Genomic DNA, 14,906 nt, shown 5'->3' with positions numbered 1-14,906 from the left:
AATTTGCATGTTTTTTCTAAATTGAAAAATACAATTTTTTTAAAACTTTATTGGCTCATGATGAAAAAGGCAATGAAAAAATTCAATTTTCTTCAACAAAAATACAACTATTTTTTTCAACACCTCTATTAATGCAAGCATTAATTGCAAATTTATCTTTTCTTGTGACAAGTGGATAATTTTTTTTTTTAAATAATTATTTTTCTAACACGTCTATTAATAAATGCATTAATTTCAATTTTATCTTTTCCACATTTGTGCCAAGTAGATAAACTTAAAAAAAAAAGACAATAAGTTTTAATTGATGTTTATCTTTGTAATTTGTAAAATGTTATTCAAATATAGATATTTTAATCAAATATAGACATTTTAACTCTTTTAAATTGTCAATTTTCAAAAATTATTTTTTATATAGTTTAATTTCATATTTATTTTAATTTTAATTTGTATATAAGTTTAAATTAGAATTTAATTATTTTTATTTTTACATATCTAAACCAATGCTTTTAATAGATTTATTTTTATTTTTTATTTTTATATATAATTTCATTAGATTATACATTTATTTAACATATATAATTTTTATTATATTTATATTTTTAATTTATTCTTTAAAATACATAATATTAATTTTGTATCAATTTTAATAAAGTTCAAATTGTTTAGCTTGGTATATTATCAACTTTATTTATTATAAGTGTGTTTGCTTTTTTTAAAGCATAAATGTTATTTTTAAATTAATTTATGTTTATTTATTTTTATGCATTAGATTTAAACTTAAGAATATTGTCCAGCTTCTTCAATTGGATGAATTTATTACTTAAACAAGATATATCAAACAATTTAATAATTGAAATTAATCAATTCAACTCTTTAAAAAAAAAATTATACAATTTTATCTATATCTCATATATAATTAGTTAATAAATATCTTTGGTATGATAAATGTTCTTTAGGATGTCATCTAATTTTAATTTAGCATGATACTATAATGTTTATTTAAATATATTCTTTTACTATTTTAATTAATATACATCATTGCAGTTATATAATTTAATAATATACTAACTATACTCGTAATTTAATTTAGTTTAGCACTATAATGTTATATTTTTCATTACTATTTATTTGTTATTTTATTAAATTAAATACATTATATTTTAACCAAAATCTACTTCAATCAACCATAAAATCATGAAGGCAGGAACTTTGGCACATGTGCCCCTTGTTTCTTGATGTATTTATTAGTATAGTACACCTTTTTTCAATAATTTCATGTGAAATTTCATTTAATGCAACTTCTCCCTCAAATGCATAATTACCATCAAATGCATAATACCAACTATGAAGTACAACTTCTCCCTTAAATGAAGAATACCAACAACTCTCGCATACCTCTTGCACACCAACACTTCACACATACAATTAGAAAAACTCTCTCTCATTTATACACATTACATCAATTGGGTGTAGGAGAGGTGTAAGAGTCTGAGTGAGTACAATAAAAGATATAATCATTATACTCAATCTCCAATGCGATGCAAATGGGGACTTTGTTTAACCTGCACCCTTCTACTTTCTGGGGGAATTTCTCATTATTCTATTGGTAAGAGTGATTTTAGCACTACGTGTTTGGTAAACAAACTAGATTTTCATTTTCTAAAGGAGTTAATAAAGCTATGGGACTTTCAGTGATTTTCATTGATGATGTCTAGTGGATCTTGGTATTATATTTCATTGATGATGTCTCATGATATATTTGAATTTATTTTTATAAAATTATTATTACTAGCACTTGAACCAAGAAGAGGTGTTTGAACAAAGTAAAACCATTGTTGTTTGGAGTTATATTTAACATGGGAAAATTAATTTATAAATTGGTAAGTTGTGCATAATATTGTTGTATCATGAAATATATCTTGTGGAGACATTCTAAGTGGTGCACAATATTCCATGTTACAAGACTTAACACTTTATTAGGATTATACATTAAGCCTAGTAATAATAGGTCATAATGTAGAAGCAAATAGCTAAAAGACAAATTCTAATGCGTTAGCTTTTAACAAAATGCAATGATTCAAGATAAGATTTGTGAAAATAAAATATAAAAAACTTAATTAAAAAACATGGTCAATCTCTCCAAGTCTTGGAAATTGATGACTACCCCTCCTTGACTTATGTTTTTTCAATGACGACTAAATTTTTTTCATGCCTTTCATTTTACCTTTTAAGAAGAAAATTGGTTGTCATTTTTTTTTTGTTTTAAGATAATTCAAGAGATCATTTTAACATTAAATATTTTATAAATAATAAAATAATACATATTAATTAATAATATATGCAAAAGTCTTTATGAATAACTTATTACTAAAAAATAAATTTAAAAAAAATAAAAAATTACTAGTCACATAAATAAGTTATATGGCTCTCGCTCCTATTCCCGCTCAAAAACCTTGATCTCCTGCTCAAAAATCTAGTTCTCCCACTCATGGCGCTTCTGCTTCTTCAACGTTTGGTTATGCTGAGGTCTCTGCTCCCGCTGGTTGTTTGGGTGGTGGAGCTGATTTTGGAGGATAGTTTGCGATTGGGGATGGGGCTCTTCCAGGGCTTGAAATGGCTTATGTTCCCATTTGTAAACCTGGTTCTTTTACTCCTGCTCTTGTTCAAAAACTTGGACCTTCTACTCATGGCATCCCTCCATCTGTGTTTGGTTCTTCTGCTGGTTGCACAGATGGAGGTGTTGTCGTTACCAGTGATGATGGGCTTCGTTCGGCCTCTTCTGTGGGTGGGGTTAGGGCTTCTTATGCCCCTTGCTCGGCTCCTAGATCTCCTCCTTGTTCAAGGGGAAGGACTTTTGTAGATGTGGCTACCTTCGAAGTCGGCTTACATGGTGCTCTCCCTAACGCGGCTTCATCTGGGCCCCCTCTTGTCTCGCCTGTAAGAGCTTTAAAACCCATTAAGGTTTCTCTTGATCTAGAATTTGTTGAAGATATTTTTCATATGGCAGAAGAGCTTTCCTCTCTTGCTGCCATCTTTCGCTTCCGAGGTTATTGGCCCTCTCTTGCTGATCTACATGTTTGAATCTCCAAGAATTGGATGCCACTTATAGAAAATAATGTCCACATCTTCCCATGTGCAAAAAGCTTTTTTATAGCTAAGTTTCAAAGTTCTGATGACAGGAAGATTATTTTGTCTCACAATAATTTTTCTTGGTAGGGCAGATTTCCACTTGTGGCCAAACCATGGCACATGGATTTTGATCCACTCTTGGAATCCTTTAATAAGTTCCCTATCTGGGTCCGGCTTCCTAATCTTCTGATTCATCTTTTGCAGGATTTGATTTTTGAAACTATTGGTGATTTCTTATATGTGGATGCTGACACTTCAGATATTCTCCATTCGACTTGTGCACGCTTTCTTGTAGACTTGGATGTTTCTAAGGGCCTTCCTAAGGTGATTTGCTTAGATTCCCCGAGGGGTTTTTGGACACAAATATTGGATTTCAAGGTTATCCCTTTTTGTTGTAGGAACTGCCACTTGACAGGGCACATTGATGCCCGTTGTGCTGCTAGGAAATCCAAGTCTAGATGACCACCTTCTTGGTGGTTTGGGGCCTCCTTTGAGCACTACACGGTGAAACAATCCTAGGCTGCTCTTGTGGATTCTGAGGCTGAGTCAAGCATCCATTCTGAGCCGATGGTTGAGGTGGATGCTTTGGTGAATTCCCTGGATGCTCCTGCGGATGCTGTGGCTGTGGATTGCGTTCTCTCCGTGCCGGTGGTTGAGGAGGATGCTTTGGTCTCTTCCCCTACTTCGAATGATCCTCCTAGGGACCATATGTCATCTAATTCTTACAGGGAGTTTGATGTGGCTTCTGTGTCCCCTAGATTCCTCAAGTCTTTATCTTCTAAGGATTGGGTTGTTGAGGCAGCAAAATTTGAGGATGGTTGGATTGTGGTTAAAAGGAAAAAGACTAAGTCTTCTGCTCCCCCTTTAGATATGATCCTTCGGTCACATAAGGACAACTTCAAATCAAAAGGAAAATCTGATGTTCCCTTATGCTGACTAGTTTTTTAGTGATGGTGAACTGGCCGAGTTTCTGGTTTGTTGGAAACTAGTTTGGGAGGTTTGTCAAGTTGCTTTGTTCCAGTCTGCTGACTTTCCAGGTTCTAGTGTTCTTATGGTTGATTTTTCTGGTCACATCTGTTGGTCTCAGGTCCCTGTAAAACCTGGTTTAGTTGTTTTGCTGGTTTCTGGTCCTCTTAAAACCTGGGTGTGCTTAATGGTTTATCTTTCTTTTTGTTGTAAAGGGTTTCAGGACCCCTTTAAAACCTGCTTTTACCTTAATCTAAAACTTATAGTTAAAAATTCTTCATTGTAATTTTTTATTATTGTTAATATACATAAGGCCTTGGCCGTTTATCGATAAAAAAACTAAAAAAAACCTTATACTTAAAAATTAGTAATATATACAAAAATCTCAAATAAAAGAAGAGTTAATGTATGTTATTTTATCAAAATTTTAAATTAATATAATTATTTAGTAAATAATATAAAAATACATAAAAATATGTTTTAAAATTTATTATATTTTATTTGATCAAAAATTCTAAATTAGTATAAATATACAATCATCAAAATAGAAATATATCTATATAGAAAAAATAAGAAAATATAAACATATGATTTAATAAATTTACTTTTCATATGGTCTTACAATTTGCTTGTCATAAGGCTTCATCTCTACTATTCCCTCTATTATGCCAAATACTTCTACTTTATAGTATTTACATCAACTAAAATTATTACCCATTAATACTGAATAGTTATACACAAATTGTCACAAAAAAAAATATAATAAAGATGCCAATACTAATATTGTAAGATCTATAATGGGAAAAACAATTGCTCACATCAAAATACCCATACAAAAGAAATTTTCCCTATCTTTAGGGAGAACATTATAATTTCAATATTGCAATCTATTCTCATAGTATAAATCATTATATTACTATATATAATTATTGTTTTAAGATATATCATGTTTGAAAGCTTTTTCTATATTTGACTTTAATTTGTACAACAAATAAATCTTTATATCTTCAATCTTAAGTGTAGCTACTATTTCATAATATTGTTTATGCATTTAATAAGAGTAGCAAATCAACTAAACATAGAACATTAGGAACATTGAAATTCTCTGAATTTAGCTAATTATTGACATTACTAAAAAATAATATTTTTGTTATTCATTTTATTGAAGAAGGCAACATTCCTCTTTGTAAATAATCTATTTTCATATTGTTCCTAGTGGGTTGTGCATGGCACAAAACCTATTGCAAATGTAAACCCTTCTATTTAAAGTTTCAGTTGACCCTTCTATTTTAAAGTTTTGGTTGAATAAAAAATATAAAATCTAATAATTTTTTTATACAAAATTAATATTTTTTTAATGAAATAATTGTCACAAGAAAAATGAAAAATGAACAATACATGTATTGGAATTCAATTTATGATTTGAAAGAAAAAAGCATTTAAAGTATCTTCCCAACACTCACATTTTCAGTGACTACATCCATTGATGGATGTACACTAAAAAGTATAATTTTGATCTAGGTTAATGAAGACTTATAAAACTTAATGCAAAACTTGCATCAAGTGGATTTGATTAAACTTCAACAATTAAAAATGTTCAACTATAACATGTTTTCAAATACAAGTTTCATCTATTAAAATTGCAATAATTTACTACTTTGGATAGTCCCATTAGCATAGTTAATTCAATCGTTGTAAGATTAATTCACATTTTTAGAGAAAGAAGTATAATTTTCGGCCCATATTGATGAAGTCTTACATGAGTACTTGCAAGTGGATTTGATTAAACTCCAATGATAATATGTAGTAATCTATACTATGTCTTCAGAATTATTATTTTTTAATATTAAAACCACAATACTTTACTTCTTATAGTCTCATTAGCACAGTTAAACCAATCATCTTAAGACTTGCTTGCATATATAGAGAAAGCAATTTAGTTGCTTGAAGAATTTGTAGTGAAAAAAATTCACTAATACATTAAACTAAAGTGAATAATAATTTATAAAATAATATTTAAGAACCATTTGGCTGAGTGTTTATTTTGTATTGCAAAGAATCTTTTTGTAACTAATATAAAGACTCTATTCCACCTTGTGAAATCAAGCACAAGTGGTGTATTGAGCTAGTCTGAAGCTCACTGCCTCAACAAGCCAATCGATGGTGTTGATTTTTTGGGTGGTACCCTTGCTCTCATTGCTTGTTATTCTACATAACTATTGATGAGATCAAATTGCTATCTAGGAGACATTATACACATCAATGCCCATGTTCTAGATTAGTAGTAGAATTTCATTGAAATATTTGGAAAGTTTACTTTAGTGAATTAAATGTTCCACCTGGAGAAAGCTAAGCAGTTGTGGTGGCTTGGTTTGCCCCACCTTCAAGACTTAATGGCCATTTGAATTATCTACACATGAAGTCTAAATGAATCTATGAAAGTTAACTTTGAAAATTAAAATAGTACCATGGAGAATGACAAAGATAAGCATACTACGCCAAATACTTTGCAATAGGCATGGTCTAATGTCCACCATGGAGTGTTCTGTCCCTTAATCAGTAGCAACTAAATTTTTTGGCAAATTTTCTAAGGCATTAAAGATTTTTTGTATGACACATCGCATGTAGTGTCTACCCTTAGTTTGTTTTTATGTTATATTGTTGAATTCTTTTAGGCCAACTTTCATGGTTACATGATTTGATTTACTGATACTTGGTTACTTGATTTGGTAGATACTATTTACATGTTTGGATTAGATATTTGATGAGATATTTTATGCTTGGATATTTGATGTGTTCATGTCTATTCTTATGATGATAATGTTGTGCATACTTCATATAGTGATTTCAATTACTTTCATTATGACAATTATATGGATGATTTATGTGTAATTTTATGGTTACTAACCCCATACTTGCATGTATATGGTGTACATGTATGTTTTACCTTGTGCTTGACGTATTTTATGTGGTTGAGGAAGGGAGTCATAGTCACCTGCTAGTCAAGATCTACATGATGTACCACTCCCTGCCACCCACCCACCCACACACACACACACACACACACACACACACACACACACACACACACACACACACACACACACACATGTATGTATGTTCGACTTCTATGCATATTTCAGGTACTGAGCATATAATTCCTTGTATTGCTAGGATGAGTGTGTCTTATCACAATATCTCAATGGTAAAAGAGGGGAAATAGTTCTTTAGTCCAAATCCTAAACCCGAGCCAATTGTCCTAAGATAAAGGACAAGTAAATGATTTATTTACATTTTTGAACTTGTCAAAGTGACATGAATTCAAGATTTTTAACCTTTGAGTTTGATTTTTACTTTGTCTTTTTAGTCGAGTTCTATCTTATTGAGTTTGCAGGTATGTTGTGATTTTCATGTATAATTAAATCAGCCAAAGAGATTATTAAATGACTTAATTAAACAAAAAAATTTGAAAGAAAAATAAAAAATTATTATATTTAATTAATTGAGAAATTAATTAAATATATGAGTTAAAATAAAATATTTAATTTAAAAGACTAAATTTGGCATAACTATATTTATTTAAGTTAAGTTGCATTTAAATAATAGACTTTAAATATGATTTTTAGTTGAATTAATAAATATATTTTTTAGAAACGTCAAGACTTATTAAAAAAATGAAGTCAATGTTGTCGGTAAATTCTATATTGTAGCCGGTAGGTAGAATTATATCTGAAAGGGCGTGTGACGATTTAGTCACCCCTTTGGGAAGGTATATGTACACTGTCTGGAATGGACTTTGGATTATCATCATCATTGTAATCCGATTGTAAGCATTGAGCGTATATTGCATATATGAATAAAGTATTTGTTCGGTCTTATATCGTTCTATACTACATACATTAGTATCCTTTTACCCTATGCGGTAAAAATTTGATGCTGTTTCTAGTCGAACCTAGAACAGAGGAAATGTTATGAAGATTAATGCCAAATTTTCTTAACAAGGATAGGAACAAGATAAAAGATAAGGATGAAATATGTACAACACAAGAAGTTTTAATTTTAGCACAACAAGTGGAGCACATACAGAAGCTTCAACAAATTTTTGACGGACACCAAGGGAGTGAAGGGGCACAGACAGAGAGAGTGCATTCACCTAGTAGACCAAGGAATGTCAAGAAATTGCTTGAAGAGACTCAAAAATGATTAAATTTGGTGGAAGAGACAAGGGAGGAGTTCCTTAACCTATATATGTCAAGGGTAGAGCATCTAAATAGAAGGGAAGCAACTCTTATGACTAAAAGTACCAAGGGAGAACGAGTGTGGAGTGAACTCTACATTCCTGATACACCTGGCAAATGGATGCAGGCAGAGAATTTAACAACTTTTCTTGAGGAAGATTTTCTTTCACCAAGTAATACGGTTGTTGGAAGCAAGGTAGTTGTCTAAAGTAGCACAATTGTGCAGAATAGCGTGGGTGCTCAGAACAATGTGGGTACTCATAATAGCACTGGTGCTTAGAACAACGTAGGTGCTCAGAAGAGTCCGGGTGCTTAGAATAGTGCAGGTACACAAAAAGTATCACATAATCAAAAGAAAGTAGCAATGACAAGACCAAAAGAGAAATTGTCAAAGTTTAATGGCGATGGAACGATAGATCTAATCAGACACTACAAGACATGTGAAACAATATGGATAGAAAATGGTGTAATAAATGAGGATGATTGGGTCCAATAGTTTTTGGTGACCCTACAAGGTGTGGCAATTGATTGGTTTGTGGATGTCAACCCTCAGAAATTGACTACATGGGCAAATGTCAGAAAAGAGTTCATAGTAGAGTTTCGACTACTATGGGATGATAATGAAATTGTGGTAGAGATATACAACACAAAGAAATGAAATAATGAAACAATATGTGCCTATGCAAGATGATTGAAAGAATTGGTAGGGAAGATGGAGAGTCAACTGGCTGAAGGATTGAAGAAATGATGGTTTGTTGAGAGGCTATGACCGACCCTGAAGAAGAAAATGAAGATTGTACCTCCAACATCATACTTAGATGTGTATAATCAGGTAATGGATCTAGAAATCGAATAGAAAACAAGTAAGAAGAAGCACAAATCATTAGATTCAGATGATTCATCATCCGAAAGTAGCAGTAGTGATGAAGAATCAAGCAAGAAAGTTTGAGTGTTACAAAAGGATATGCTACAAATGATGAAAGAATTTAAAAATATGAAAAGGAATGCTAATTTAGTGAAGGGGGAATTGTGGTGTACAAATTGTAAAGAGGAAGGGCACACAAAGGGCTCATGGCTAAAGAAACAATTTTGTGAGATCTACTAGGTCGTAGGACATTCCATAAATGAGTGCCTATTTAACATGAAGTCAAAAGGACACTAGCAAGTATTACTGACATAGGAAGTGTCCGTTGGAACAAACACAAACAATGATGCAACTTCAGGAGGATATCACAATAAATTGATGTAGAAGGGGCGGTAACAATAATAACAATGGAGGTAGAAGCAAAATTGAAAGTCAGGAAGGAGCAAGTCTACAAGCTACGGGCAGAGCTGAGGGCACATATGACCACTATGCCAAAGACGCATCCCTCTGTTTAGTACATTATTTGTTTATTTTTGAGTTTTATTATATTGTCATTCGGAGATGACTTTTCTTTTGGGGGGATGATGTTGTTAGTAAATTCTATATTGTAGCCGATGGGTAGAATTGTATCCGAAAGGGCGCGTGATAGTTGAGTCACTCCTTTGGGAAGGTATATGTACATCATCCAGAATGGACTTTGGATCATCATCATCATTGTAATCTAATTGTAAGCATTGAGTGCATATTGCATATATGAATAAAATATATGTTCAATGTTATATCGTGCTATACTACATGCGTTAAGTAACCTTTTACCCTGTACGATAAACAGTCAAAATAATTTAAATAAAGTTTATTCTAATTAAAGGAAAAAAGAGTGCACAAGGGAATTAAATAAATTAAAATAATAAAATTTTATTTTAAGGAGAGGCCTTTCCATGTTTGAAAAAGGGTTAAACTTTTTATTTAGAGACTTGAGCTCATTTCTATACATAGTTGTTTTGGAGGAGCAATTTTGGAGTTGAAAAGATGAGACCTTTCCAAAGGTTTTAGGAAGCAAGATTTTCACAAGCACAGAGTATCTACCAGATGTATAGCATTAGGTTGAGGTAGGGTTTCATAGAATGAATCTAGGAAACATCTCAAAAATTGTTGTCTTCTTTATGTCTGTTATATCGAATTTGTTAATGGAAAACATATTTTTGAACTAAAACCCTTGTTTAGAAGTTTATTGTTCTTTGTTGCTGAAATGTTTGTGAAAGAAAAATGATTTGAAACTCTCATTGTAAATGTTTGAACTGATGAAAATTAGTTCGTGGTTAGGGTTTTGACTCAATAAATATTATTTCTAATTAATTCGATGATTGAACTTATTTACCATAGTAGTAAAATATTTATGTGGTAAATTTATATTTTTTATCACTGGGGGAGAACAATTTTTATTTTTAAATAAATAATAAATAAAATATATATTTTGAGGGTGGGGCAGGGTGGGGGGGGGGAACCACCTCCCCAACACCCCCATGCGACTGAGTTTGCAAGTTGCATGACAGATTTGCTACCGTAGCAGCAAGTATTGATGTAAGCCAATACACTGCTATTGCTAACAACAAGGCTACCACAGTTGTGGTAGCCTACATGCTTTAAAATAAAAAGGTAAAGTTTTTTTCTTATTATTTAGTTTTTGATAAAATTAGTTATTATTAAAAAATTTAACATATAGTTTAAAATTATACATATAATTGAAAATAAATTTAGTTTTTATTTAAAATTAAATTTTGTTTGTATATAATTGAGTTAAGTTTAATTTATTTGAATTTTAGGTACATTTTCATAGCGTTAAATTGGATATTTTTACTCAAATTGAATTTAAAATTTATTAAATATAATAATTATTTAATATTTATAACTGGACTTTTTAAAAAAATGGAAATTATTTGTAAAGTTATAGATAAACTATTTTATTCTCCATGTGGATTATCATTGGACCCTATCAAATACATGGTTACCTGGAAAACAATAGGCGCATTAAGTTATAAACATGAAACTTATATTTTTGATTGATCTAAACTTGGAAATCTTTATCAAATGGGAAAATTTTGAAAATGAAAACTTGAAACTTTATTGTAGATTCAATTCTTATGAAATTATGATGAAATATAAAATGACTAATTAACTACACTTGTTTTAAATATCTGTTGAGGTTTTGTGTTTTATCTTATGATGGGTTTTTGGGGAAACCTAGTAGAACTTTGGCCAAATAGGATGGCTTACCAAAGGCTTGGGAAGTGATTATTTTATGATGCTATTATGTGATGTTGTTTAGTCCCAATTATTTCATTCCCAACCAACATTCTATATTCATGTGTTTATGTGATGAGATGGAGTTCTCCTATTTAAGCTCATGTATTGTGATTTTCTTTGTGTAACCTACAAGGTTTTGATAAGTTATCTATTGGTACTTTCCAGTTGCTTGTATAGGATTGAGGTGAATATTGTGATTTTATGAGATATATTTTTATGAGCTTAGGGTAGGCTATCTATGTGTGTGTTGGTGAGTGGCTTGCAATGGAGGTCGGAGCCTTAAAGAGTTTTCCTAGGTAACCCATTGTAAGTTGTATTAATAAGTGAAAAAATTTCATTAATGGGGTTAAAATGAATTAATAAGAGTCATTGTATTACCTTTCCCATGCCTTGAGTGCTAGCACAAGCTAGGATGGGAGTAGAGAGGATGCTTGGATGCGACCTTGCCCCGTTAGTATGCCTTATCTATAATAAATGAAACTAGTTCTTCATAGAGTTAATAGGGGGGTGGAGTCTAGAGAGATTACTAGGGTAACCTTAGAGTTAACTCATGTGATGACATTTGCCCACATGCGTATTAGGTTTCCTACATGTCTTGTTGCCTCCGTGATTAGATGTTACTTGTGCACTTGGTACCTTTGAGATAGATTGCTATCAGGATTACTTGACCTAGATTCTTGATGAGACCTTTGGTTTGTTATCCATTTGGGACTTGAGATTATCTTCTCAGCATGGTGGGAATGGTCCATTTAGGTTCCACGAGGTTGAGTGGTAGTGTTTCTTATACCATTTAGATCTGATAGCTCAATGTACCTTGAGCAGTTGTTCTATTCTTCTTACCTTGTGATTATGTTCTATGGTCATATTCTGATATATTGTACTTTAATTATTTAAGATCCTACGGGATGTTGTATCTTATCACAATGTATATTCTTTTAGCATTTCATACCCTGTGACTTGTACAGAGGATGATTATGCATTTTGGTTATGCCATGTGACATCTTATGTACTTGCATATTCTTTCATGTGTTTTTGTACATGTGGTTATTCTATGACATGGACTTTGTTTACTTATCATATTTAATCTTAATAAAACTTATGTGTGATTCAATGTTATGGGACCCTTGAGAGATGTAGCTATTATTGTATTGCCTAGGCATCTATATAAGTTGTTGCTTCCACTATGTTATCTCTTGATTGTTTTAATCTTTCAAAAAAACTTAGTGACATTATAGGTTAACTTCTCTTGGGTTCCCTGACACGACATTACATCACACTTATGATGAAACTCTCAAATATAATAACCTATCAACTAATTAACATGTTACTTCCTAAATATGTTTTATATGTTTTTTAGCCCACTTCGAAACTCCTATTGTTGGAAATATAGGGAAAGGTAATGTGATGAGAGGGGGGCTAAATTAGTACATCCTAGAAATGTTTAACCTCTAACTGCATCTCTCTTGTTAAGACTGATTAACATTTGCATGCATGTTATTCATCTCATAAACTAAAATTAGAGTAAACATGTCTAATATACTTTACTATAAGCACATCACACATCATCACATCAATACACTTGACATAATGATTTGGTATCGCAGAAACCCTTGGTTAGAGGGGAAACTGTGGTGGGGATGACACCCACAAATCCTCCACTACTACAGTATAAAGGTTTCCTTATTAGGACATATAATGATATCACTTATGGTGACTGACTCTATTAGGATTAATACAAATAGATCTATTAAAATCTACCTTTTAAAAGGATTTTGCAACACTCTTCAAGTGCGCACTCTGTTAGGAGATTTACAACAAAGAATTATCAAGTCCACTCAATTAAGAGATTTTGCTGCTACAATGGTAAGAAAGTAACAATAGTGATCTATTTAAAATGAAACTTACTTTTCTTATTTAGATCTCCTTTATGTTTAGTGTCAATATATCACCTGCTATGATAGATTTCATTAATTCCTTCCTTTGTTACTGTTTGGTAACTCTGCTTTGCAGTATATTTTTCACTTTGTCACAACTTTGTCTCATAACCCTCTCAACATCTCAACAACATAATATAACCTCTTGGTATATTCTAGATATGTCCTTATATATAAATATTTTTCCTATTTGATGCATAACCTAATTAGAGTTTTAGAAACTTCATGGTTTGGCTAGTTTTTATAGAAAGTTCATATGAAATTTCAGTTCTATTTGTAATGCTATGACTGAGACAATGAGAGGAGATAAAAAGAAATTCAAGTGGACACATGCCGCTGCTAAGAACTTTTTGAGACTTTGAAACAAAGGTTGTTGAATTACCTATATTGACTTTAACTGATTTTAACAAAGTATTTCAAGTTGAATGTGATGCAAGTGGTAATGCAATAGGAGTTGTATTAAGTCAAGAAGGTAAAGCTATTGCTTTCTTTAGTGAAAAATTGAATGATGCTAAAAATAATTATTTGGTGTATGAACAAGAATTTTACGCTATTGTTCAAGCATTAAAGAAGTGGAGATATTATTTGATTTCTAAGGAGTTTGTGTTGCATACTGATCATAAAGCTTTACAATACTTGAGAAGTCAACATAAATTGAATCAGAGACATATGAAGTGGGTTGAGTATTTGTAGAATTTCACATTTGTGATCAAACATAAGAGTAGAGTTACTAATAGAGTTGTTGATGCATTAAGTAGAAGACATTCTTTATTGACTAAAATGAAGGTTGAAGTTCTTGGTTTTGATGAAATGAAAGAGTTGTATGATACTAACCCTAATTTTGATGAGGCGTGGAGAGAGTGCAGAGCACCAAATCTGATAGATCACATGAGTAAGTATGAATTACATTGGTTTACCTTTTCCCTTGGGATCCTTAACAATCAAATATCTCTTCCCAATAAATATCCTTAAATCTTATCCTCAATCTTGAAAACACATTTTCCCACTTGATAGAATAGAATTACATTAATTTTTGTGAATTTTCAAACTTTTATGTCCATCCTATGTAGCTCAATAATGGTTGTTCAATAATGTTGTTCTTCGGTAATAACATAGCTTAGTTATCATACTTTTCTTGCTCAATCAAAGCATCCCTTAGTTAATATATATCTTCTTGATGCCTATATCACTTGGTAACAATTGAATTGGTAGTCATTATGTTCTATGTTCACACTTTCTTCTTTCTGTACTTAGTAACTATACTACAGCTCGGTAACTATGCTCACCAAGAAAACTCTTCAACATTCACCAATCATATTTTTTGCACTAATGGAAACACTTGAAATCTTATAGGACTAACATTTTGCCCCTTTGTCATTAGTGGAATTTTTTTTTGTATGTTTACTAAAGAATGTGGTGCAAGAGCACCTAAGGATTGTCTAGGCAATCTAATGTTCCATTTTTTTTTGT

The sequence above is a fragment of the Cupressus sempervirens genome, chromosome 9, assembly GCF_028749045.1.
Source record: "Cupressus sempervirens isolate cs-2001-9-10 chromosome 9, ASM2874904v1, whole genome shotgun sequence".
NCBI lineage: Eukaryota > Viridiplantae > Streptophyta > Pinopsida > Cupressales > Cupressaceae > Cupressus > Cupressus sempervirens.
Note: the sequence above shows the minus strand (reverse complement) of the source record.